Genomic DNA, 25716 nt, shown 5'->3' with positions numbered 1-25716 from the left:
AACAGCACACATTTTTAAAGGAAAATATAAAACTATACTCTTGCATGGTTATTTCTTTTTAAGTATTATTTATTTAAAAACCACTTATTGTCCGTGCTATTTTCCAGGCACTGTTCTAAGCGGTTAAATTTAAAGCGCTGACTGGTTACCCTCTAAGAGCCTATACGGGCGGCATGGCTATCATCCCCAGTTCAAAGATGAGGAAACCGAGGCACACACTGAAAGCAACGTGCCCACAGCTGCAAAGCAGCAAGTGATGGAAAGAGGGTTATTGGGAGAATTTGGAATGGGGTCTTTTTTTCCTTCTTAAAGTTCTACTTGGTGTCCTTCATATGAATGAAACTCTATTTCAAACTTTACTACAAAATGAGTTTTGACTGAAATTGTCTTTTTTTAAATCTTGACTCTGGATCCTTACACAGGGAGACGTTTGCTGTGTGACTGGCATGGTAGCCATTCCATGTCCCATGCATCCCTGTGACCACAGTGGAGTCTTCTCTGCCCGGGAGTAAGGGTGCTCACGGCCCACTGTGTCCACTGGCCTGGGCGAGCATGCCTCGCAGGCTCCTCCTGCCCCCTGAGCTCTTCTCGGCCTCTGACGCAGCCTTCCCTCGCCGCGCCCACCCGCCCCGTGGCAAGGCATACACCGAGCGGGAGAGACGGCCACGTGGTTGTCACACCCAGCTCCTTCCCCAAAGCACCCCCTAATGGGTTACCAAGAAAGAGCAGAACAGCAGTTCAAGTGACACTCGCAGAGCACATGCCCTGTAACAAGTGCGTCTAGTACTAGGAGAATAAACACACATGAGGCACAATGACTGTGTTGAAGAAACTATACTAAATAATAAAATGCTAAATCTTATCAAGAATTTGAATTTCTTCAAATATTTAAACACTATTCCAAAAGAACAATGTGACATTGTCTTGATTGTATAACTTACATTTCTTTATGTTTCTCCTTATGAAGTCCGATATATTGAAAGTCAATCATGGTGTCCAAAATGTCAAACGGTCTCATTATAGTAAACCTTGGCAAAACATCAGACAGACAACACGACAGCACTAACCTTTATCTGCTATTATTTTTGCCAGTTCTTACTTCACGCCACTGTCCCCACAGCCATTTTTCTCTCATGTATTTTTCTCATGGAGAAACGTGGCTATTTCCAAATTGAGGCCCAGGAACAGATAAAGCGGCAGCATCAGACTAGGAGAACAGTCCTGATACTAAGCGAACGCCCAGCGTCAGTGAACAGCTGGCACAGGCCTTTACCTGTCTTATCTAATCTGATTCGCACGCTCTGATGTCCAGGACTATCTTATCTCAGTGGTTTAAGTCAAGAGAGTGAAGTTCAGAGGGGACCAGGGGCGAGCTCAGATCCACTGAGCTAGTAAATAGCAGGACAAGACGCAAACTGCTATTTCCGACTCCGGGTTGTTGCTCTTTCCTCCAATCACCCTCTAGAACCACCCGGCTATAGGATGCAGAGGGACAGCTGCATGATCACCAGGCACTGAGAAAACAGTGCTAGAACGTATAAGAAATTTAACCCTCCAAGTAAAACAAGCTTTCAGAATAAAGTGGTTTACAGCTATTGGAGTCACTCCCCTTTCTTCAGAAACTTCATGGAAAGTTTCTCAGGCAATTAGGAGGTATGCAGCTTCTTTGCTAATCTGATCCCTGACCAAAAATAACCAAGGCCTTTTCCTCTCCAGAAGCTTTGCTGAGGCCCCATCTGCTACTTAGGGACGTAGCAGAAATGGACTTGACTGATCCGATGTTGGCCTCAGAGGAAACAAGGAAGATGCTTGCTCATTCCCAGGGCCATGCGGAGGTGCTCTGAGGCTTCAGTGTGAGAAGGAGCAGTGGCCTAAGAACCAGGACTTTCATTCTAGCTCCAGCTGAGACTGACTAGCTGTCGTGAGGCCTAAGCTACATCCTGAAGCCTTTAATGATCTTTTCACCCCATCCTCCACTAGTTATTCCAGGGTGGAGTCACCAGCCTTCGGAATGCCCAGGGTTCTTGCAACTGCTGATTCCCAGGCTCCTCCCAGACCTACAAAATCAAATTATCCTAGGTCAGGTCCCTGGAAACCCAAGTAATTCTCCTGCACACCTGAGAGTTTGAAAACCAATGGAATGAGCCATGCACAGCATTGATCCTGATCCCAACACATATGGCAAATCATTACTTCACCTTTCCATCTGAGGCACATGCAACTCCAACCCTTTTCTTTTCAGTCACACCTGGGGAGCTCAACCTCCTTGGACTTCCCTCTTTCCATCCGTAAAATGGGACAGCTCTACCTTACTAGGCGGGTACAAAGGATAAAGGAGACAATGTCTGTAAAGCAGCACATAACAAATACCTAATTAATGTTACCTACCTTTCCTCTGAAGCGACAGACCACTGCCCTAAGGGCAGCTGATCCAGCACTCACCAAGCAGTACCAGGCACACTACATCAACGCACTTACCACGCTGCCCCTGGGGAGACGGCTCAATATTGCCCCAAGCTCCTCTCCAGAGCAGGGGCCTGAGGATTGGAGTTTGGTAACTTACGTGAGGACACAAAGACAGGGGCGAACCATGAGCTCTAGGGGGGGCTTCGAGGCACTCTAAAGCTTGAGAATCGCTGCCCCGCCCACTGCCTCCAGGAAACCAGGGGCGCAGCCAGGTGCTTCTGCCACACACCCAATTTTGAAAACCGCGGCCAATTCAGAGGCTCAGATCATACATCTTGGGTCTTTTTAGTGTCCTTCCCTATGTCAGTATCACACTTTTAATTACTGTACCTTAAAGATCTGGTTAAATGTCCATTAGCATTCTTAGGGTCAGATTCCTGAAGGTGAAGAGAAGATATAATTGAAGTTGACAAACTCATTAAGGGGCTGAGCACTTGGCTTCTTCACCAAACCCTAAGAATAATACAACCAGGCTCTTAAAAAGTAGAGTTTTAAAACTTTGCTATGAATTCTGAATAATAAATTATCTATGAAAATTTAAAATTTTCATCTGTTGAAAAATTTTAATTATAAAATCACTTGCTCATTTAAATGACAAGTTATAAAAAATACAAAAAGTTCTTAGACTACAATGAAATACAAATTAACATACTTGTGTATTTTCTATATAAAATTTTGTTTATGTACTTATAATCATACTGTTTCTAGAATTTCACTTAACATGAAATTCATAAGCATTATCCCTTTTAACTCTATAATATTTTTAGCAATCATTTTAATAACTGCACAATATTCCTATGTATGAATTGTAAGTTAACTATGGCTATTTTAACTAATCACCCACTTGGGTATAGGTTATTTCAAAATTTTTACAATTATGACTAAAGCTGCAATTAATATTTTTTCCTCATCTCATTTTAGGATTATTTTTATAGAAGTGATTCGCAGAAGTAACTATATTGGGTCAAATGCAACTGTTTATATCAACAAAAATTATTGAATTTTCCATTTCAGATTGTTTCATACAGGTCTTTTAATATGTATTAAAAGCATGAAATGTTTTATTTCTTGGGTATTTTGTTCAATTACATTATGTTCATATTATGATATTTTAATTATTATAGCTTAAAATAGAGTTCAATATCTAGTCCTTATTTATCTAGTATTTACTTCTTTTCCTTTCAAAATATTCTGTGCATTTTGGGGAGACAGTTCACCTTCAAGATGAACTTTAGAATAATTTTGTCAAGTTGGAAAACAAAAATTTCATTGTGATTTTCAATGGAATTGCTTTGAAACTATACAGTAATTTGGAAGTAACTGACATCCTTGAAGTATTATTTTTGTTTGGCACATAGAAGCATAGTTTATTTAATTTATATTTATAATAATCTCAGAGTTTTATTTTTTAGCTCTGTAGGTCATAAATATTTCTCATGAAAGTGTTCCTAAATAGTTAATACTTCTGTTTCTATAGTGAATGAGATACTTCTTTAATTAATCTTTGACAGCCTTATGTAGTTATAATTTACATATAAACTTTGTGAGAAATATGCAATTCAATGATTCCTTGTAAATTATATACTTATTCAACCAGCACAACAATTCAGTTTTAGAACATTTCCATTATGACAAAACGATTTCCTAAATATCTTTCTGTTGGTGACGTCCAATTAGCCTGTTACAGTCAGAGAGCACACACTTTATGACTTCAGCCCTTTTAAATATATTGAGGTGTTTTATATCCCAGCATGTGGTCCATTCTGGAGAGCGCGTCATGTGTCCTTGGGAAGAACGCGTGCTCTGCTTCCGTGCAGTGTTGTTGTGTTCTGAAGATGTCAGTTAGGCCAAGTCGGCTGGTGGTAAGACTCTTATATCCTGGCCGATTTTCCATCCAGTTGAAGTCGCCAACCATTATGATTTATGTTTCTAATTCTGTCACTATTTCTTCATGTATTTGAGAGCTCTGTGTTAGGTGTGTAGGTGTGTGTACATTTATAATTGTTCTAGTTTCCTATAGAATGGACTTTTTTTTTAGCATGGGCAGGCACCGGGAATAGAATGGACTCTTTTATCATCATAAAATGTCCTTCTTTGTCCAAAGCATTTGTTTTTTATCTCAAAGACTATTTTGTCTGATACTAGTATAGTCACTCCAACTCTCTTATGGTACTCTTATGTGGAATATCTTTTCCATTCTTCTAACTTTCAGCCTATTCGTGTCTTTGAATTTAAAATGTGCCTCTTGTTGACACTATATGATTGGGTCTTCTTTTTTTTTTTTTTTTAATCCAGTCTGAAAATCTTTACATTATTGATACAGTTGTACTTCAGTTATTTTAATATGTTTTTTATATGTCTCATGTCTTTTTTGTCCTGTTCCTCCTTTACTGCTTTTGCATTAAATAGGTATTTTTTAATGTATCAGTTTTCCCTTTTTAAAATATACATTTTAGCTGTCTTCTTGGTGTTTGCTCTTGGCATTACACTAATCACCTTAATTTATTGCACTCTACTTCAGATTAATACTAACTTGATGCTAGCAAATATAGAAACTTTGCTCCAACATAGCTCCATTTCACCCCCTCCACATTTGTGCTATCAGATGTATTTTTATAAGCCCCCAAAATACAGTTCTATAATTACTGTTTTATGCAACTGTCTTTTAAATCATTTAAGCAAAGACAAAAATATTTATTGATATATTCCTTTACATTTTCCTGCATAATTACCTTTTCCAGCATTCTTTGTTTCTTTATGTGATTTCCAGTTGTCATCTAGTGTCACTTCCTTTTAGCCTGAAGGATTTTCTTTAGTGTTTCTTGGAAGGGAAGACAGCTAACTACAAATTCTCTCAGTCTTTGATTATTATGAATGTCTTTATTTTACCTTCATTTTTGGAAGGACAGTTTTGCTGGATGTAGAATTCTCAGCTGACTTTTTTCTCTGAATGCTATCCGCTGTCTTCTGGCCTCTACTGTTCTGATGAGAGGTCAGCGCTTAACCTCACTGCACTTCCCTTACAGGTGATGACTCATTTCTCTCTCGCTGAACTCAAGATTTTCTCTTTGTTTTCCAACAGGTTGGCTAAGGTGTATTTTAGAATGTATCTTTGTGTTACTCCTCTTCGGAGTTGAGTTTCTTGAATGTGCTCATTGTTTTTCATCAGATTTGGGAGGCTTTTAGTCAGCTTTTTTTTTTTGGCCTCTTACTTCTCTCTTCACATAAGACTCCCATCACAGATATTTTATATGGTCATGTGTCCACAGGTGTCTGAAGCTCTGTTCATTTCTCTAATTTTCTCTCTCTGCTCTTCACAGGGTATACTTTCTGTTGACCTATGCATTTATCAGGGTCCAGTCAAGAGAGAAACTATATAGTAAATATGAACAGCCAAAGTATAATATAAAAATTATTACCTATTGCTGAGTATTCAAATAATGAGGAATTGGCTAGTAAAAAGTAATGAGAGGGCACGGGCGTAGCTCATTGAATGGCAAAAAAGTCACCGTAAAGCCACACCACCAGGAAATGCTGGAACTCCCCCTCTAGAATGTGGTGGAAGCTGGAGGCGCTCTGTACAAAAGTGCCCAGTAGCAATTCCTGGGGAAGTCCCTGTTCAGTGGGTGCTGCCAGCTGCTATATAGTGCAGGGGCTGGGTGCTGAAAAAGCCGAGCACAGTGGAGAAGCTCCCCTCACTGGAGGATCTAAGCCATACCCTGCAGAAGCCACCTTCTCTGCAAGAAACTGGGGCAGGAAAGGCCATAGGCAGTGTGAGCCTGCCAAAGGCATATGCTGGAACCAGGAAGGAAAACCTTCTCTTCCTGTAGTTCTGCTGACCAAGCTTACTTCCAGTTAACAAAGGGGGAAAAATATTTAAAGGTCCCAAAGCCATTTACAAAGAATAAACAAGGAAAAGGAACAAGTTGAGAGGTAATACATTGATGACAAACACAGTCCACCCCTTCGGCCACTTAATTCAACATGTAACCTTCTAACACATTTGAATTCCAGTAAAGCAACAAAATAATTTGATATTTCCACCTAACCAGATACAGTTATCTATACTATAAGTAAAGAAGTTCCCAAACTTTCCTCAAAATAGAGAATCATCCCAACAGCTATTGTGCAGGCTACAGTAAAAGATCCTCAAATGCAGTCACAGTCTGAGTATTCTTGCATAAAGACTAAATCATAACGCTAACTTCCAACAGCTTAAAAGTAAAATTAACTTGAGGAGAAAATGCTTAGTGTCTACAAGTAAAGCTTCGAGTATAATAAGCAGAGAGAAAATATGCAGAGAGTCATTGCAGTTATCATTTCTGTAATTCATCATGAGGCCGCAGATATTATCTAGAGCTTCCTTCCTTACTACCCATTCTATATTTTCCTTGCTCCATGCTTCAGTTTGCTAAAATTGCCAGAATGCAATATACCAGGAATGGACTGGCTTTTACAGAGGGGATTTAGTAGGTTTCAAATGTACAGTTCTAAGGCCATGAAAATTAAGCCATCCAGAGAAAGATACCTTGACTCTGAAGAAAGGCCAATGGCATCCAGGGTTCCTCTGTCCATGGGAAGGCACGTGGCTGGCATCTGCTGGTCCTTCACTCCTGGGTTGTATTGCTTTCAACTTCTGATCTCAGTGGTCTTCTGAGATTCTGTGGGTCCTTTCTTGCTCCTCCAGGGACACTTCTCTGAGGTCTCTGTGTCCTGTGGGAGCATTTCTTCTGGCTTCTCTGGGGTATTTTTCTCTGTGTGTCCTTCACTTGGTTTCATCTCTCTAGGCTCCATTAGCATTTTCTTTTTCTCTCTTGTGGATCCTTCCTTGTTTCTCCCAGGGCATTTCTGTCTTAGCCTCCCTCACTTGGTTTCATCTCTCTGCTCTCTGTAGGTCTTTCTGGCTTCTCCTGGGGTGTTTTCGTTCTCTCTCTCAATATCTCTTCAAGGACTGCAATAAAGGAAAGATCCACCTTGAAATGAGTGGGTCACGTCGCCACGGAAATAACCTAACCAAAAGTTCCTGCCCAAAACAGGTCTGCACCCATGAAAATGTTTGAAGAACATGGCTTTTCTGGGTTTATGTAACAGTTTCAAACCAGCACATCCCAAGACAAAACATCAACTCTGGGTTCTTAACTCACAAAACACTCCTGAAGGGTGTGAATCCTTAACTGTTCTGCTTTTTGGTTGCTGTAGCTTTCCATTGACCTCTACTATTGGGCATAAGTGCTAAGAGGGCCCCAGGGAATTTCCTGGGTTCCAGGTGTAGTCCTTCTTGCTCCCATCGTGCCACAGCAATTCACTTTCTTCTTGGAAATTGGGATTAATCACTCCAGACACATTTTAAAACATTTTTTTCCTATTGGCTCAGTGGCTATTTTGAAGTGGAGCCCAAAATTGCTAGTTGGAATTATCACCTTTCTATTCAATGAACTATTGCTGTGCCCCTGATGGGACACAATCAGGAGAGTGCAGTGTTCTGGGGCTGGGAAGCAGGAATTCTGCAAGTGGGCTATTAGGTGAAAAAGAGGAACCTCTTCTACTTTCATCCCTTAACTCCTGGAACCATATTCAAAGCTATACCACATTCTATAAAACAGAACACCATTCTTTCAGGGAGTGGACCCACAAATGGCATCAAACCAAGTCTTCAGTAAGCCATTCTGCCTCTCCAGGTAAACCAGCATATCTTCTGCAAGTAATGCTTTGTCCTCCATTCATTTCTATTATACTGTCTAGAATTTCCAGGACATTTCCATGTAAAATTACTAAGAGCAGGATTCGTCATTTTATTCCTGTTTTAAAGGAACTGACTAGTATTTAATCCTTAAATAAGATAGCATATAAGACTAAAATTGCCACTGGTTTGAAACAAACACTTTAAATATGTGTAAGGAACGGATCTTCCAAATTATCCTTTTGAAGAAAGATTTCATTAGGAATAAGCATGGAATTTCACTAAATGGTTTTTGGACTTCTATTAGATATAACTGTACAAGTTTTTATCATCTTATCTACTGATATAATATGATAGTGGTACATATCTTGATATTGAACCTTCCTCATTGATCAGTTTTTGCTTCAGTAACAAATTCCAAATATTTGTGACTTAGATCCACATGTTTATTTCTTGCTCGTGCTACTTTAAGGCCCTGGATGGCCTACAGCTCTGTTATACCTGGCAGATTGGCTGCAGTTCTGTGCCACATGTCTTCTTCCTGGGTTCTAGCTGAAGGAACAATCATAATTAATTGTAACTACAGAAGAGGGGAAGATAATTTATTTTGATGCATGTATATTTTACTTATTTCAAATAAAATAAATTCAAATTTTTTACATATATGTTCTATAGGCATGTTATTATAATAATCAATCTGTATTGGAGTTGTTTTAAGTTTATTGCTTCACTTAATGTTAATTATCAGTGTGACAGTTATATTCTCAAAATCTGTTATTCTAAGAGAAATCAGGGATTAAATATTTAAGATCTTATAGGTAAACTAGGGTTAGGAGATCTGAGTTATAAGTGACAGTTAAATAAAGACAGATCATTAAAGAGATCAACAAATACCATTTTAATTTTAAAATAGTGATAACTGACATTGTTCAATACCTAGTATTCCTTTTTCCTAAAAATTTTCCAGAATTCCTTTACCCCACCCATTTTCTCAAGATGCTTACAAATGTGTTTTTTTTGGAAACTGAATTGTAAGGAGCATTTTCCATTTCTTGGATCCCTACCAAATGGTAAAGCCTTTTTAATTTTATGGTTCAGTTGCCTTATTTAGCTTAGGAAAACAGGAGAAAATGCCAGTATGCTGTGAGGTGTTCTTCAAGCCCTCCCCACTGCATTTTGTAATGTTCAAGAGAACTTAATCCCGGTGCACAGACCAGCACAGCAGAGCACTGCTCTCACCCTGCAGTTCCTGCCTTCCCAGCTCTCAGTCCCTTTCCTTTGGTTTACTTTGTCTCAACTCCCTTTATTTTTTCCAAGGTTAACGTTTTGAAAATATCTACCTCCTTTGTCTCTTCCCAAGACTCCATGCCTTTATCATAATTTAAAAAATTATCCTCAAAAAGATTTCCTCATATTTTTACAACTATAGTATCTTAAATCCTTACACTTCTGAAAAACAATAAATATACAAAGTCATATATGTAGAATTTTGTACAATAGAAATTGTAGTTGGAGAGACATTATACATGGCACAAAATGTTTAACAGAAGTTTGCTTGATGGGATTGAATTTCATCTGGTGTGCAAGCACATTTAAGACTGTGGTTGACACAATGGCTACATCTATATTATCAAACGTCAAGACATTATAGCTATATGAAATGTCAAGGCCTTAAAATGTGCTTTACTGCAAAACAATGTCTTACCTACATTGACACTCTCACTTTAAAAGTTATTTTTTTGTATAAAATTTATTTTAATTCATCAATATATCAAATTATATCAGTTATCACTGGAACATGTGCAACGTGTGTCTCCTATTTAAATTGATCTCAAACAAGGCATGTGATTATTCTAACAACACAAAAATAGATTTAGCTCACCATGAGGGAGAACAGTGATGAAAATCAGTACAGCAGAATAATTAATTCAAACTTACTTCCAAAGAATTAACTTATCATAAATGATGGGCAGTTTGCATGTGATTTTAAAAGTAACAAGGCAAAGGACTAGAGAGTCTGAGAACTGTAACTCAAGAGCTATAAAAAGACAGCATTAAGGCTACAAGAGGTTCAGCTGCCAGGGACTGACAAAAAAATTATATACTGCCAGGGTACATAGAATAGAAAAATAGGTTCAATACCGAATGAAAATGTGAATATCGGTATTGTTAGGCTAAAATGAAATGCTGTGACAAGTCCATTGATTGTAGAAGATAAAAAACTATGTACAATTTAAGACAACTACTACAAATATTTTGCAGACTTGCTGAATCAATTTTTATTTCATTTCTCCTTGGAAAAAAATATCTCTCTCCAAGGATGTTAATTACACTTCCACTTATATACTATGTTCTTAGAACACAAAAGGGGAAAAAATTAGAAAACAAACCCAAAAGTAACTAATAAATAACAGAACATATTTTTGAAAGCAAGTCTGACACTGCAGTTCTAATCTAATTACTGTAGAAACCCCCGCTAAACCTTGCTTGAATATAAACTACATCATCATTTCACATATTGCTTACAGACAAAATTACCAAGATAAATGATAAGGTTAATTAGCCATAATAAATAAGTAAATGTCATAAATTACTAATTACTTTTAGTCAACAAAATAGGGTTATTTAATAATGTTCCCCAAATACAGCTGGCAGCACTGCTAATGAGCACTTGTGTCTTACCTCACGCCCGCCCCTCAACTGAATACATTGCGGGCTTGGTCTGAAATGAAGCACAGAAGTCCATCTTTCTCCTTGGCTGACCTGATTAATCAGCACTTAGATACAAGGTACTCAGAGTCTTCAGGGTAATACCACGGTTTCACAACAGACATACTCGATCTTTTTTATTTTTGGATGGAGACTCATCTGGTTGGGAGAGAGGAGAAAAAAACTGAAGTTTTAGTGAAGAAAAATAATACTTAGTGATTAAAAAAAATGAAAGAGAGAACATAAAATCATATAACAAAACCCAACAATTACAAAATCACAAAACAATTCACAAAAGTAAATCCTCACATAATCCCAAAAGCAGTAAGTGGAAGAGCAGCAATCACAGTTACCACTGGGGCGGTAAGATAACAGCCAGACAGCACCGAGGACCCTCGGGATATCACTGGGACAGTAACAGCCGGACAGCACCGAGGACGCTCGGGGACATCACTGGGGCGGTAACAGCCAGACAGCACCGAGGACCCTCGGGGACATCACTGGGGCGGTAACAGCCGGACAGCACCGAGGACCCTCGGGGACATCACTGGGGCGGTAACAGCCAGAGAGCACGGAGGACCCTCGGGATATCACTGTGACGGTAACAGCAGGACAGCACGGAGGACCCTCGGGGACATCACTGGGGCGGTAACAGCCGGACAGCACCGAGGACCCTCGGGGACATCACTGGGGCGGTAACAGCCGGACAGCACCGAGGACCCTCGGGGACATCACTGGGGCGGTAAAAGCCGGACAGCACCGAGGACCCTCGGGATATCACTGTGATGGTAACAGCCGGACAGCACCGAGGACCCTCGGGGACATCACTGGGGCGGTAAAAGCCGGACAGCACCGAGGACCCTCGGGGACATCACTGGGGCGGTAACAGCCAGAGAGCACGGAGGACCCTCGGGATATCACTGTGACGGTAACAGCCGGACAGCACCGAGGACCCTCGGGGACATCACTGGGGCGGTAACAGCCAGAGAGCACGGAGGACCCTCGGGATATCACTGTGACGGTAACAGCAGGACAGCACGGAGGACCCTCGGGGACATCACTGGGGCGGTAACAGCCGGACAGCACCGAGGACCCTCGGGGACATCACTGGGGCGGTAACAGCCGGACAGCACCGAGGACCCTCGGGGACATCACTGGGGCGGTAAAAGCCGGACAGCACCGAGGACCCTCGGGATATCACTGTGATGGTAACAGCCGGACAGCACCGAGGACCCTCGGGGACATCACTGGGGCGGTAAAAGCCGGACAGCACCGAGGACCCTCGGGGACATCACTGGGGCGGTAACAGCCAGAGAGCACGGAGGACCCTCGGGATATCACTGTGACGGTAACAGCAGGACAGCATGGAGAACCCTCGGGAACATCACTGGGGCAGTAACAGCCGGACAGCACCGAGGACCCTCGGGGACATCACTGGGGCGGTAACAGCCAGAGAGCACGGAGGACCCTCGGGATATCACTGTGACGGTAACAGCCGGACAGCACCGAGGACCCTCGGGATATCACTGTGATGGTAACAGCCGGACAGCACCGAGGACGCTAGGGGACATCACTGGGGCGGTAACAGCCGGACAGCACCGAGGACCCTTGGGGACATCACTGGGGCGGTCTGGACAGCTCGGAGGCCGCTGGGGGTAAAAGCATGCACAGGTGGACTGAGAGTCTGCGAGCACGGGGAGACACCTGACAACCTAGAGGGCACCCGGATTAAATTCCTCGGGTCTTCGCGCTAATGCATTCATTTTAGTCAACGGACACCAAGCTCGTGACCGCTCTTCGCCATGCAGCAGGCGACTACTAAAAGGTCTTCCTTCGCCACTAAAGACGGGAGTCCAGGGGCCTGGGCTCGCCCCCACGCAGTGAGGGAGTCCGGCCTCTTGCAGCCGGAGCTCGGTGCAGCCGGGCCTCGGACCCCAGGCAAGGCCCAGGCCTGGGGCCCGACACCGGAGGGCAAGGGGCTCGCACCACCAAGATCCGCCCCGCGGGCCAGGCCCCGACGTCGCCGGTGGTCAGCACGCGCTCTGCCCCCAAGCTGCCCGGTTTCCTCCCCACGGCTCTCAGGATCCCGATGGGTCGCCTCGCACGCGCCAGCGGCCCTCACGGACCTCCCGCCTGAACCTGTGGGTCACAGGCACCTGGCTCAGGTCCGCGGCAGGGCGGTCGCACGAGCTCAGGGGCCGCAGACCGCGAGGGTTCGGGAGAAACTCCAGCCACGCGGCGGGGGACCGCGGCCCTTCCGCCGGGCGCGAGGCCCACAGCGCACGAGGCCTCTGCTCCGGTGCCCAGCCTGGGGCGTGGCGCGGGTGCCGCGGGGGGGAGCCTGCACCTGAAGGGCGCTCGGCGGGCGCGGGGGACCTCCGCGGGCCGTCCTGCCGCCGGCGCCCCTGTGCAGCCCGGGGCCAGCTCCCCGGACCCCTGACCCAGGTGGGCCGGGGCTCAGCACCTCCGGAGAACGCGGCGCCTGCGAGACGAACGGAGGCTCGAAGGCCGAGGCGGCCACGGCCGGCACCTCGGGGGCGCTGCCCGCGGACTACTGGGGCCCTCGACCCGCGGCTGACGGGCCCGGGAGCCCCGGAAAAGCCGGCCTTTCCCGCCGGTTGTTTACACGAAACTGGCCACGCACGCCAGGCCTCCATCCAGCCGGGGGCTTGCGGGCCCGGCTACCCCTCCCCCGGCCCCGCCGCCTGGGCCCGCGAGCGAACAAAGGCCGCCAGGTCCGCGGGCCCGGACGCGGCGGCCTGGGCTCCGGGACTGCGGAGGCGTCCCCGGCGGGCTGCCACGGAGGCCGCGGAAACTCGCGGCCGCGCGGAGCCCTGAGCCCCGCCCGCCGGCCGCACTCTCTGGAAAATTCCGAGAGCGGGGCGCGCGCTCTGCGCAGGTGGCGGCAGTCTGGGCACCAGGTGGCGCTGCCGCACCGAGAGCCAGGACTGGCCTCGCGGGAGCCGAAGGGAGGTGTCGCCGGATGTGCGCGCCGGCGCCAGCTTCTAGTCCCGGATGTAGGGCCTTTTCATGCGGGGGCGGGACGAACCACGGAACCGAACGACTGCTGCCGGGCCCCAGAGCGGAAGCCCCGGGCAGCGCCAGGGAGCGTTGGTTTCCGGGGCGCGCGCCTCGCCCTGGCGGGGGCGCGAGGGGCGGGGCTTCGCGCGCGCCTGCGCATTTGTGGGGCGGAGGCCCCGCGTTCGTCTGTCTCCATTTTGGCGTTTGTGGGCCCTGCGAGCCGGAAGTGGTGACGTTTCAGGTTTTTTTTTTAACTCCCGCCGTTAGGGTTTCTGCGTTTCTTCTTGACAGCCAGCTTTTTGGAATCTCTGTAGAGAATTAATGGTAGGAGAGGTAAAAACTGGAGCCGCCTTTCCCCTTTGCGTGGTGTCGCCCGGTGGCCTCACAGGACCGAAAGGCTCTCCCCTGGGAACGCCGTCTCCTGCCTTTTCAGCACTTTCCTCTCCTCAGACAGGAAGGAGCTTTTTTTTTGAATTAGAGAAGTTGTAGGTTTACAGAAAAATCGTATAGAAAGTACGTGCAGCGTTCCTATAAACCCTCTCCCGCTTGGGCCCACCGTGTTGCACCCTGTGCCCTGTCTCAGGTTTTCTCCCGTCGGTGTGGGGCGCCCAGACCCGTCCCCACATCCGCGTGCTCCCGTCGCCGCGCTCCCGACGCCTCCCCGACAGCCGAGTAGGAGGAGCCGCGCTCTGTCGTGGAGGCGCGGACTCTCTTTAAGGCGGGTTTACTGAGGTGAAGTCACAGCCACACGGTTCATCTCAGACACCCAAGGAGGTGTGCGTCGGTGATCCCGCCGATCGGGGAGGCCGTGCGAGGTCCGGGAGGCCCCACAAGGCCGCGCCTGCCTCCGGGCCGCCCGCCCTCGCCTGCCCTCGGCCTCTGCACCCGCGTACGCCGTTAATGCCCCGCCCTGCAATGTCGGGTGACTCCGGGCTCCGTGTGTTTGTCAGATGGGCGAGCTTGTATGTTGCACTTGTGGGCCTGGTCTTAACACGTAACAAATGGATTCCGAAGGAAACGTCTACCCCCTCCATGCTTACGAGACGGTCACCTCCCTGTCGGTCACCTCCCTGTCGTGGACGGGCCGTCGCGGCGCCTGAGTGCGCTGCGTGGGTTTGCGTTTACCTGCGGCAGGGAGACGCGCAAGCAGGTTCAGGAGTAAAATGGTGCGTCTGTATCCACCCTGTCTAATTGTAACTGCCCTTCTGGCAGTGGCAGCTGCCAGGGGCTCGGTTCTCCCAGGAAATGGCTTCAGCCGTGGTGAACGCCGCGTTTCGTTTCAAGTTGGTTCCAGAGCGCTTCCGGTCCGCAGCCCAGAGAAGAACAAATGCTCCAGAAACCAGAGTGGGAGGATGCGGACCCCGAGGCAGACGTGCTGCGATAAGGAGGTCCACGGGGGAGTGCAAGGAAGTTAGATGTTCAGAGTAGGCAAATTGGGGTGGCTGCTGTTTTCAGTAACACGTTCTACTGGCCCTAGTAGTGGGTGTCAAAAATCCGCCGTGGCTTGGGAAGTGGCATGATCTGTTTATTTAAAAAGCCAAAGGAAAAACGTGGGCCGTGTCATAGCATCATGATAGTTCTGTCCAGCAGTTGGGTGACAGGAGGTAAGAAGTCCGAAGCAGGAGCAGGAGGGAAGGAAAGAAAGGAGAAAAAAAAACCGGAGGGAAGAAATCAGAAAACATGTTCAAGAGAAGGTGAAGCTAAATGCACTGTAGGTCTGGAAAGAAGCGGATGTGGAAGACGGGAGGAAAAATATGTAGAATAAAGGTTCAAGTTCATGTCCTCATTTGCCAATTCAGCTTTGTTCATCTCTCATTTAGTTGCTTACTCTAATTTTAATGTACATTCCCATCTTCCCTGTTCCTCATATATGGACATTGGTAAATTGAGAGAGTGTGTCATTTTGTCAACATTATACCGGTAACTTAGACTCGTAGCTCTCCACGGTTTAAAGAATGCCTCTAAACACGCACACATAATCCTAACTATTGACTGGCACTGAAGTCATTCCCCTTCAAATATCCTCAAGCCCTGTCTCTGGCTTCTAGGTTTGCTAGCAAAACCCAGAACGTGGATCAATTTATGGATTAACAATTGAGCCCTCACTTGATCTCAAACCTAAGTGTGCTCTCTGCACTGTCCAGCTCCCTCCTCTTCTCTAGTTCCTTTGTTCTGTCCCTCTCCAGACCAAACCATTCATTCTTTTTCTTCCCACCTCAAATCACCAAGTTCCTCCTCAACCAATGGCTTTGCCTTGTATTTTATTGAAAAAACAAACATGTTATTGACATAAGTTAAGAATTCTCTCCTCACCAGCTAATTTCCTTCCTGCATCTGCACTCTTTTTCTTCCCTCTAGTTTATAAGGATGACTGATTACTACCAACACTTGGTATTATCAGCCTTTAGTTTTAACCATCTGAGTGGGTGTATGGCATTATGTAATTGTACTTTTAATTTGCATTTTCCTGTTGACTAGTAATGTTCAGGAATTTTTTTACTATTTTTAAGGGCTGTTAGTCCTTCTGTTTATCTTCTTTGGTGAAGTTTTGTTCACAAAATTGAGTTTTTGGTCTTACCATAACTGATTTGTAGGAGTTATTTATATATTATGTACATAAGTTTTATGTCAGATGTAAGTGTTGTATTTCTCTCCCACTTTGTGACCTATCTTTTCATTTTCTCAGCAGTGTCTATTGAAGATCAGTTTTTGTGAGTTGTATTTTTCTAAGAAGTTGTGCATATTATCCAAATATTCAAATTCATTATCATACATTTACTCATAAAAGCATCCTATTATTTTTTTTAATATTTGTGATATATTTTATTTGAGTCTCAGATCCACTTAAAGTTAATTTTTCCACACGGTATAACAAAATAGAGGTTGGTATTCATATTTTTTAAATGAGCCTCCAGTTTTTCCAGCAGCATTTGTTGAAAAGATTTTCCTTTCTTCTGTTGTATTATCTTGACATGTTTGTCAAAAATCAGTTGAATGATATGCTGTATCTTTTTTCTGTTCTGTTGATAAATGTGTTTCTGATAAATGTGTGCGGTGGCACACTGTATTGATTGCTGTAGGGTTATCATAAGTCTTGAAATCAATTAGTGAAAGATATTCCTTTAAAAATTCTTGTTGCCATTCCAAGTATTTTGCATTTTAATACACATTTTAGAATCAACTTTTTAATTTCTAGAAGAGTCTGCTGGGATTTTTATTGGGATTCTTCTTAATCTGTCATTTTGGGGAGAATTGGCATCTAACAATAATGAGTTTTCCAATGTAGGATCAGGGTGCTCTCTCTTTGGTCTTTAATTTCTCTTCATAATTTTCAGCATACAACTCTTGTACATATTTCGTTATTTCATATTATTTATTTTATTGTAAATATCTTTTAATTTAAATTTCCAGTTGTATATTGTCATTGTGTTTTTCAGTTCTAGAATTTTCCATTGATTTTTATTTACAGATTCTACTTCTCTAGTGAAATTCTAAAGCCTGTGCCTGATAACTCCAATCTTTGAATGCTATGTAGATCTTATCTCCCTTGTCTTCCTCCTGTTCCTATCTCCTGGTATGCCTGGAAGTTTCACAATGGGATGTGGTCTTTGTTTATGAAACAACTTAGAGACTTTGATATTTTCTACTTCCATAAAGGATTTGCTTTTGCTGCTGTTAGGCAGTTAGGCTAGGGGAGGGCACCTTAATTTAATGCAGGACTGAGCTGATTTTATACTGACTTTCAGCCTTTCTGAGGGCTGGTTTATTTCAGATTCATCCTTTCTCCTAGGATGCATGGATCCCTTTTCAGTGTCCCATCTAAAAGGCAGAGCTGTTTTCAAAGGCCCTCCCTCTTTGATAGGGCCTAAACTTCAATTTTCATGTTCTCAGAATCATGGGACCTCCGAAAATTCTTCTCCACTTCTCTGCCTTTTTGCTACCATTTTCGGAATGACTTCTCAGCCTCTTGATTAGCTTCCAAATTGGCAAATGAGTCATAGGGAAAAACAACATGGAGTATGGCCAGACTTCTCTGCACTGTCTCTATAAAATCCTTGCAAAGTGCCCTTGAAAAGATCCTTTTTGTATTTTACTCAGCTTTTCTAGTTGTTCAAATTCAGAGAATGGGTCTGATTAAAAAAAAAAACAGATCCATCATAGGTAGAAGTGGAAGCCCCTTTAATCTGAGAGTCTCAATTATGCTAATGAAGGTAATACCCCTTTTCTGTACCATTGTCATCACGTTCCCCGCTCCCCAACATCAGAACAATTGGGATCCACAAGAATGACTTCCTGTGCATTTATGTAGAGGCATATCTGAGGCCTCTTGGAAGTGATTCCCCCTTAGTGTGAACGGGTTCCTAGAAAGTTGCCGTAGTTCCTGTTTTATCGCAGAAGGAAGGCCCCTCTGCTGGTCTCTTGAGGGATGGGGTGGTTCTGCTTCCACCCAAGCTCAACATCACGATGCTGTAACTGTCCATTCAGTCGGCCACCCTGCTGCTCTGGCCATACAAGATGTCGGTCGGGAGATACATGCTCCACAGGCAGAGAGTGGGTTTGATTTCTTACTGTAATTTTAAGCAACAACTGTGTAAAACATCTCTCAGATCTTCTTCCTTACAGAAGGGACAGAACGGCCAGGCTTTAATCCCAGACGGCCAACTCCTGCATTAGTGGCCCTCACAGGTTTCTTAATTTTTCTGAATTTGTTTCCCTAAGTTGTCAGACAAGAAAGATGTCTAGCTTACAGGGTTATTGTGGGGATTAAAATGTTATTATTTGTAGGGTGTGATAGGTTCTAGTATTATGCATAAATTATTTCTCTGAGAAAGTAGTTTGGCTTCAGGTGAAATGAGTCAGCATGACTTGTCCTCATGGCAACAGTATTTTAGGACCCACAGTATTTCCATGTAGTTTGTTCTATTCAGTAAACATTTACTGAACCCCAAGTAACTGCTGTAAGTGCTAAACACTGCACTAATGTGCTAGGATGCAAAAATTAACATTATACCTGCCTTACAGCTGTGTAGACATAGCTTATCCATTTTACTGAAAGCCATGATCAGAACTTCTCTGAAACTCTAGTGTTCAAGTGTAAGACTATTTACACTTGGTATTTAATGAATCCTGAAATAGTTTTTTTAACCTAGAAGTAATTACTATAATCTAATAACCTAGAATAAAATTTAACAGAATTGATTTTTTTAACCTAGAATAAAATTTAATATAAAGCAGCTCTAATGTGAATGCTGTCCAACAGAGCTTTGTTACTAATAAGCCAGTAGGCCAACATAATTATGCACTTTCACTTAAAACAGTGCATGACAAAAGCGAACATTGTCTCTGCTCCAGCAAATTAATAATTAGCTGGACTCTAATTAGAATGGGGCCTGGGCTATCATTCAATATCACAAGGATGCAGAAGGGCTTTTTTCCTTCTCTAAATCAGAATATTTTATAGTGAAATGTTCATTGAAAGAACTGTCTTTCCACCTTTTCTCTTTTAACTTTGCTTTGCACGTTATTCTAGCCCAAGCACATTTGTAAGTCCCTAGAACACAAGAAACTTGTCTCCATCTTTGTCAGCCCTACTCTCATACCCATCCCTAACGTCCACCTGATTCCCACTCTGTCTAGGGAGTCTAATCCTAATGCAGTAAATAGAACTGAGCAGTTTACAGCATTCTCAGATCCAGTAGGAGATTCTCCCACGACAAGGTAATACATTTCAGAATCGAACATTCCATTTTTTGAACCTAATATCCTTTATTATTTCATCTATTTAATCCAGGGAATGAACAGGGAATTTCATTTCCTTAGTCTAGGGAATGTAACTTGAAACAGATAAAATAAAAAATTTCTTACAGTGAGATGGACCGTAAAATGATCCAGGTTATGTTGCACTGGTTGTACTTCCTAATTTTCTTGTTTCAAAAGTACATGTGCAAAAAAAAAGTAATGACAGTATAATTTAGTTATCTTATTTACCCTTTCCATTTTGCTTTACTATTTTGCTTCCCATGTTTGAGTTTGAAGTTCTCTTGTGCTTCTCTTATGTCTGGAGTTTGACATTTAATTATATCTACTATGTAATAGGGTAAACTTGGTTTGCTTGTGTCGCTGTTGGAACAGTCATATATGTTGAAGTTATTTACATGTACTAAAAAAAATACTGAAATGTCAGCTCTAGAGTAGCTTTCCCATAACCCTGTTCTATTATGTCTTGAAAATCACCAGATACTCTTATTCCAGATCATGATGAGATCTAGTTGGAGTGTTAAGTCTGACCTTTAGGTGCTCAAGAAGGGATTGCTCAATTCTTGTCCATTCCTGTAATTTAAGGATAGATTTTCTGCCAGTCATCTTGCCTCTTACACTGTGCTTGGAAGAATTCAGTAAAACAAATGAGCCTTTTATTTCCCTGAATGGAATTATTGTGGAGAAATAAGAAGTAGCCATAAATAAGCATGCAATAGTCCCTTTATCCCCCATATGCAAATAGTCATACTGAGGGCTCTAATGTATTTACTTCAACTTTTTTTGTGATAATAGGAAGAATGTATTTTTTATATTCAAAATAAAATCGACCTTAGTAGAAAATAAGCAAGGTAGTCTAAGAGCTTCCCCCCATGGGAATAGCCCTTTGTTATATAACTTTAATTCATATAATTTAAAAAATGGTAATGAATTAACATTTATTCTCAATTATCTGCTTTTTGAAGTGTCATTTTTAAATTACTAAAAAGCAATGATATCCTTAATTGGTTATCTTTGATTCTCCATGCTCAGACATATAATAAAGATGTCATTTTCCATGTGTATTGAATTGAAAATTCTATAGTTCAAAAATAACTTTATATGCATCTTCCTAAACTGGCTTTAGATTGCCAGTTTTAGGGTCAAATGAGCCTTTGAGCCAAAATTTGCACACAGTGGCTTTTTGTTTTTATTTTCAACTGCTTTATTCAGATTTATATAATAGTGAAAAACCATTTTGCTTCTTCTCATATTTTGTACAGAATTTGGAAAAGTTGTTAGATTTGAAAAGAATGATGTCTTCTTTCATTGTTAACACAGTGCATTTTAATTTTTTTGACTATTCAGCATTGGGGTTAGTGTTATTTTTATAGTGAATAGTTTGGTTGACAGATTAACCTTTACTTATAGGATAATGAGAGAGAATTCCGTTTTCATAAAACAATGTTAAAACAAGCACAATCCCTACCCTCCTGGTAGGGTAGACACAGTGTCTAGAGTAAGAGGAAGGTACCCAAAGACAATGGAAATGCTCTGCAGCCATTTCAACAGTGAATTCTGTGTATAAAGAAATTACACTAGAAAATAAAATGTTATTTGTCCCCTGTGTAACATTGTACAGGACTGCTAAATACAGACATGAAAATAAGGAAAAAAAATCAAACATGAAGTTTCAAACATATTTACAGCAAGGGTTATATGAAGAGAGCTTTTGTTAAAATACTGAATTCCAAAGTGTACCTGTTGAATTACATTTGAATCAAGACAGAAAACATATATTTCTCTTTTGTCTTATTTCTTCACAACTATTTTCCTTCTCTTGTGCAAGATATTTTCACTACTTAGAGGCCACTTTACATATGGCAGTGTGTCACATCCAGTAAGTCATGTGATTCTCACTGAGCTTGAGTACCATTCAAAACTCTTATTCTGAAAGTCTGATGCCCCCCCCCATACTACAGTTTTTAAAGACTTAATATTTTATATTAGAAGCCTTCAGGATGTTAAAAAGAGCATTCTACTGATAATGAAAAATCTGAGATTGTAGAGAAATTGAAAAGTTAACTCAGCTAAGTGTTATTTTAAGTTATGGTATGAACAACTGAATTGGTATGGGAGTTTATCTATTACTGGAGGCCTCATAGAGAGAAGGCCATGGAGAGGAGCCGGAAACTAGCAGTCTTTAGGAATCTGGATGAGAAGAGAGGACATAACCATGTGACAGGAAGGCCAAGGAACCTGCGAATTGGTGGCCAGCCAGAATGCTCTTCAACTCTGAGGAGGAAGCAAGCCTTTCAGCCTCTGAAACTGTGAGATGATAAATTCCCATTGTTCAGGCCAAGAAAAAAAAAGTTAGTTAACAAAAGGTCTGATTTAAGGGTTGCTGATAAACTTTCTTAGAATGTCCTGATGCATTCCTATGGTAGTGCCATAAGTTCACTTACCTTTACTTATTGATTGCTCATCCATTATTTTTGAGAAATTCTAAACAAAATTTCTGACCATATATGTTGATGGATATAAAATAAGTATAAGATACATTTTTACTTTCCAGGAACTTTGAATCCAATTGGAGAAAAAAAGACTCCCTCATCTGGGGAAATCTCCATGGAAGAGGTAAGACTTGCTTGGGAGTTTCAAGGTTTGATTGACTTCAAATGCCAGGAAATTGTATGCAGACACCATGGCTTGCTATCTCTCTGTTATGCTGCTTCAAGCCAATTATGGCCTCTGCTAAACCTTTGCATTCCTTAGGTTTATGTCAAGCACCAGGCATGAATCAGACAAATTCATAATTTCATGAGTTACAGATAAATAGCTGCTCAGGAACACAACTTTTCTAATTAAACAAGCAGCATAAATTTCTCTCCTGTGTTTTCATTGAAAGAATTTTGTACATGCATCACATCATACACAGAGCTCAATTCCAGATGTGATAAGAGCTTAAGAGGAAAAATCAAAGTTTAAAACTTTTAGAAGAAAATAAGTAGAATGCTTTTTTGATCTCAGGGTGGGAAGACTTTCTTAAAAAGCACCATAAAAGCTCAAGCTATAAAAAATAAAACTAAATTAAGGGACCAAAAGGAATACTGAAAACTGTTATTTGAGGAAACTTCTGAAATAAAAAGGACTGAAATTATATATTGAAAGAGTACACCATATACCTAAGACTATCAATCCAGGATGACCAACAACAAGACATTCTAGATTTTGAAGAAATTTTAAAGAAAATTTTAAAGATTTTAAAGAGAAAGAAAATATCCTTTGGCTAGTTGGAAAAAAAAGAGAGTGCACATGACCTATAAGGCAAGGAAAATTATATTTTCAGGCTTTTCAACTTCAATATTTTATGCTTAAAAAAAAGAAGGTAACATACTAAAGATTCCCAAGGAAAGTCAGAAGATTTTGTAACCAACAAGACTGATTTTCAATAAAAAAGCACAAGAGATCAGGAAATATTGTTCCCATAAACCCTTTCTGAAGAATTTACTGGAGAATATGCTTCAGATTACCAAAAAGACTAGAGTGACATCAGCAGAAGGACTGGCACTGAGTATTAAATACATAGTTTTTAATAGAAGTACAACTAAAAGCTAAGAGGAAGAGAGTGTAGTATATGATGACTAAAAAAGTGGAAAGGGGGAGAGACTGGGAAGAGCATATGAAAAAAATAGTGTATTCAGTTCTCATGTTGGTGGTAGTCTTAGAATTGTTCTTTTGAGAGGGTAATGTGTTGCTAAAAGATAAAAACAAATGAGTAATTATGGAATATTCTAATTCAGGCATAACTTATATCAAGAACCAAGATTCTCAGTGTAGAAGAAAGGAGATATTGATGCAATAGATTACAGATTAAGTAAAAGTTCCGTAGGCTTAAATATGAGTTGGAAGTATCACTATGAACATTTGAAGAATTCTTGTTTCTATTTATCTGTCTACTATCTGTCAATCATTTTCACTGAAAATATCTAAAACATGACCAACCCACTAGTAATAACCGTCCTTATTGCCCAGATTGTGTTACAGTTCCTCACTAAAAGGAACCAGGGCTTCTTGAAGAAATGTCTCATATAAGGTTTGGGGTAAAAAACGTACAAGATAAATCTGAAACAGCAATAACCGTCCTTATTGCCCAGATTGTGTTACAGTTCCTCACTAAAAGGAACCAGGGCTTCTTGAAGAAATGTCTCATATAAGGTTTGGGGTAAAAAACGTACAAGATAAATCTGAAACATCTTGTCATACTAGATGGCAAGGAAGCTCTCAAATACTACTAAGGTCATGTCAAAAGGACTCAGGAACCAACCTGAAAAGGTTCCATTGGCCAAATATGGGACAATTTGTACTTCATTCGTGAAAATAACTGCAAAGGATTAAAACTCATCAAATATATTTGGATCCGTGAATTTATCTCAATGATATTTTTGAAAGAAGAACTGATCACCACTGAAGAATGATAGATAAATTCCTTACCCTGACAACACAAATGAAGGAAAAAATAAGCATTTATCCTGCTTTCCTATATAAACGTGACACTGTAAACAAATAGTAACTGGGGAAAAATACTTCTGTATATACATGTTCAACTCATAACTGAAAATAAAAAGAATCAAGTTAGAATATCACTGGGTTGCAGCCACCAATGAATTACTAAATACAGCCAGTTAGTATCTGTGGCTGATAATATCACTCAAAAAGAAAGACAATCAGACATTATATGCCTCCTAATGGAAAACTTAACCTATATTCTTGCCAAAAGGATTGAACCTAAACTGATTCAGCTGATGATTTGCAGAAAGACAGAAATCAGAACAAGTTGAACTTTGCCTTGGGTAAATCTTTTCATTTCTCTAAGCCTCTAATGGTTCGCCACTTAAATTGTATTTCTTTATCTGCTATAGAAATGTTAGAGACTAGAGGATGATACTGATTCTCCCGGGGCAATCTCTCCTCACTCCAGTTTATCTTCCAACTTCTGCCAATTGTTGTTCTAAAGAGGTCAAAGCTAAAAGATTCAAGAGGCTAAAAAACCTACATGGCCTTCTCCTTGTTCATAGAATTAAATCCATGCTCCTTGTCTTGGTTTACAAAAACCCTTTACATTTTTACTTCCTTGTTGGAACTGCACTTCTCCCCCTACCTGGTAAACCTAGATCCTTTCGTGATTCTACCTTTGTACAAGCAAATGTGTAAGAAATCTCTGCTCCAGGACACTTGCATTCTGGTAAAACCCTTGTAATTTCATTAAAATTTATATATTTCTCTCTGTGTGTCTTTCCAAATCACAAAACCTTGAAGCCTAGTTTTTGTTCGTTTTTGTGTTTCTGTTTTATTTTTTATTTATCTTTTGGCTTCTACCACCTAACAAAATACCTGTCAAATAGTGGACATTTAGCAGATATTGTTAAACATGACATACAAGAAACACAAGTCAGAAAGAATGCAACTTAGAATATTTTAAAAATAGGCTTGGGTTCTTAACCACTTTTCTGCTATGTCTTTTTGGTAGTTAAGTCCATTAAAACTTAGGGTGTTTTGGAAGAGTCAGGCAAAGAAAGACATGGCAACAAGTAATTACTTATTCATTCAACAAATCCACTTCAGCCACTGTGCTAAGTGCTGGGTGGTAAATTAGACCTTGTCTTTGCCCTCAAGGTGCTTACAGTTTAGTATGGAAACAGTTTTGATGTGTGGCAAATGTTTTGATAGAGGAAGTTCAAGGAGTGACAGAAATTTATACTAGAAGTGATTCAAGATTTCTCAGAGACAGTGATGTTAAGCTGAGCTCTGACGGAAAAGAACTTCTACTTTATTTGAAAAGTTTAAGATTTTCTATGCAAATATATATTTAATATTCTAGTTGTATAACTATGTCCAGAGATATATAATGTGTTCCATGCTATTATTACAACATATAGACTGAGGTCTTATAGATTAAAAAATTAATGTGGCTCTGTATGAACCACATCGTATTTCAATTTTTAAAACCCCTTTGATTTTGCTTTTCATAAAGTTAAAAAATATGCCAACATAGTTCCATACCATGACAATTTAACACTGCTTTTAGTTTTAAACTTACATTT

General features: G+C 41.5%; 1 long non-coding RNA gene across 1 annotated transcript; it reads right to left on the bottom strand.

Moving 5' to 3' along the window:
* Positions 1-4728: 4728 nt before the first annotated feature.
* LOC143681734 (uncharacterized) lies at positions 4729-12985 on the bottom strand. Its single transcript, XR_013174804.1, has 4 exons — positions 11165-12985; positions 10829-11014; positions 8648-8698; positions 4729-7417 (listed from the first exon to the last, which is right to left on the bottom strand). It is a non-coding gene; the product is annotated as an uncharacterized LOC143681734 (long non-coding RNA).
* Between the last annotated feature and the right edge of the window lie 12731 nt (positions 12986-25716).

Source organism: Tamandua tetradactyla, chromosome 4 (assembly GCF_023851605.1).
Source record: "Tamandua tetradactyla isolate mTamTet1 chromosome 4, mTamTet1.pri, whole genome shotgun sequence".
Taxonomy (NCBI): Eukaryota; Metazoa; Chordata; class Mammalia; order Pilosa; family Myrmecophagidae; genus Tamandua; species Tamandua tetradactyla.
Note: the sequence above shows the minus strand (reverse complement) of the source record. Positions and strands in the feature narration are given on the sequence as shown.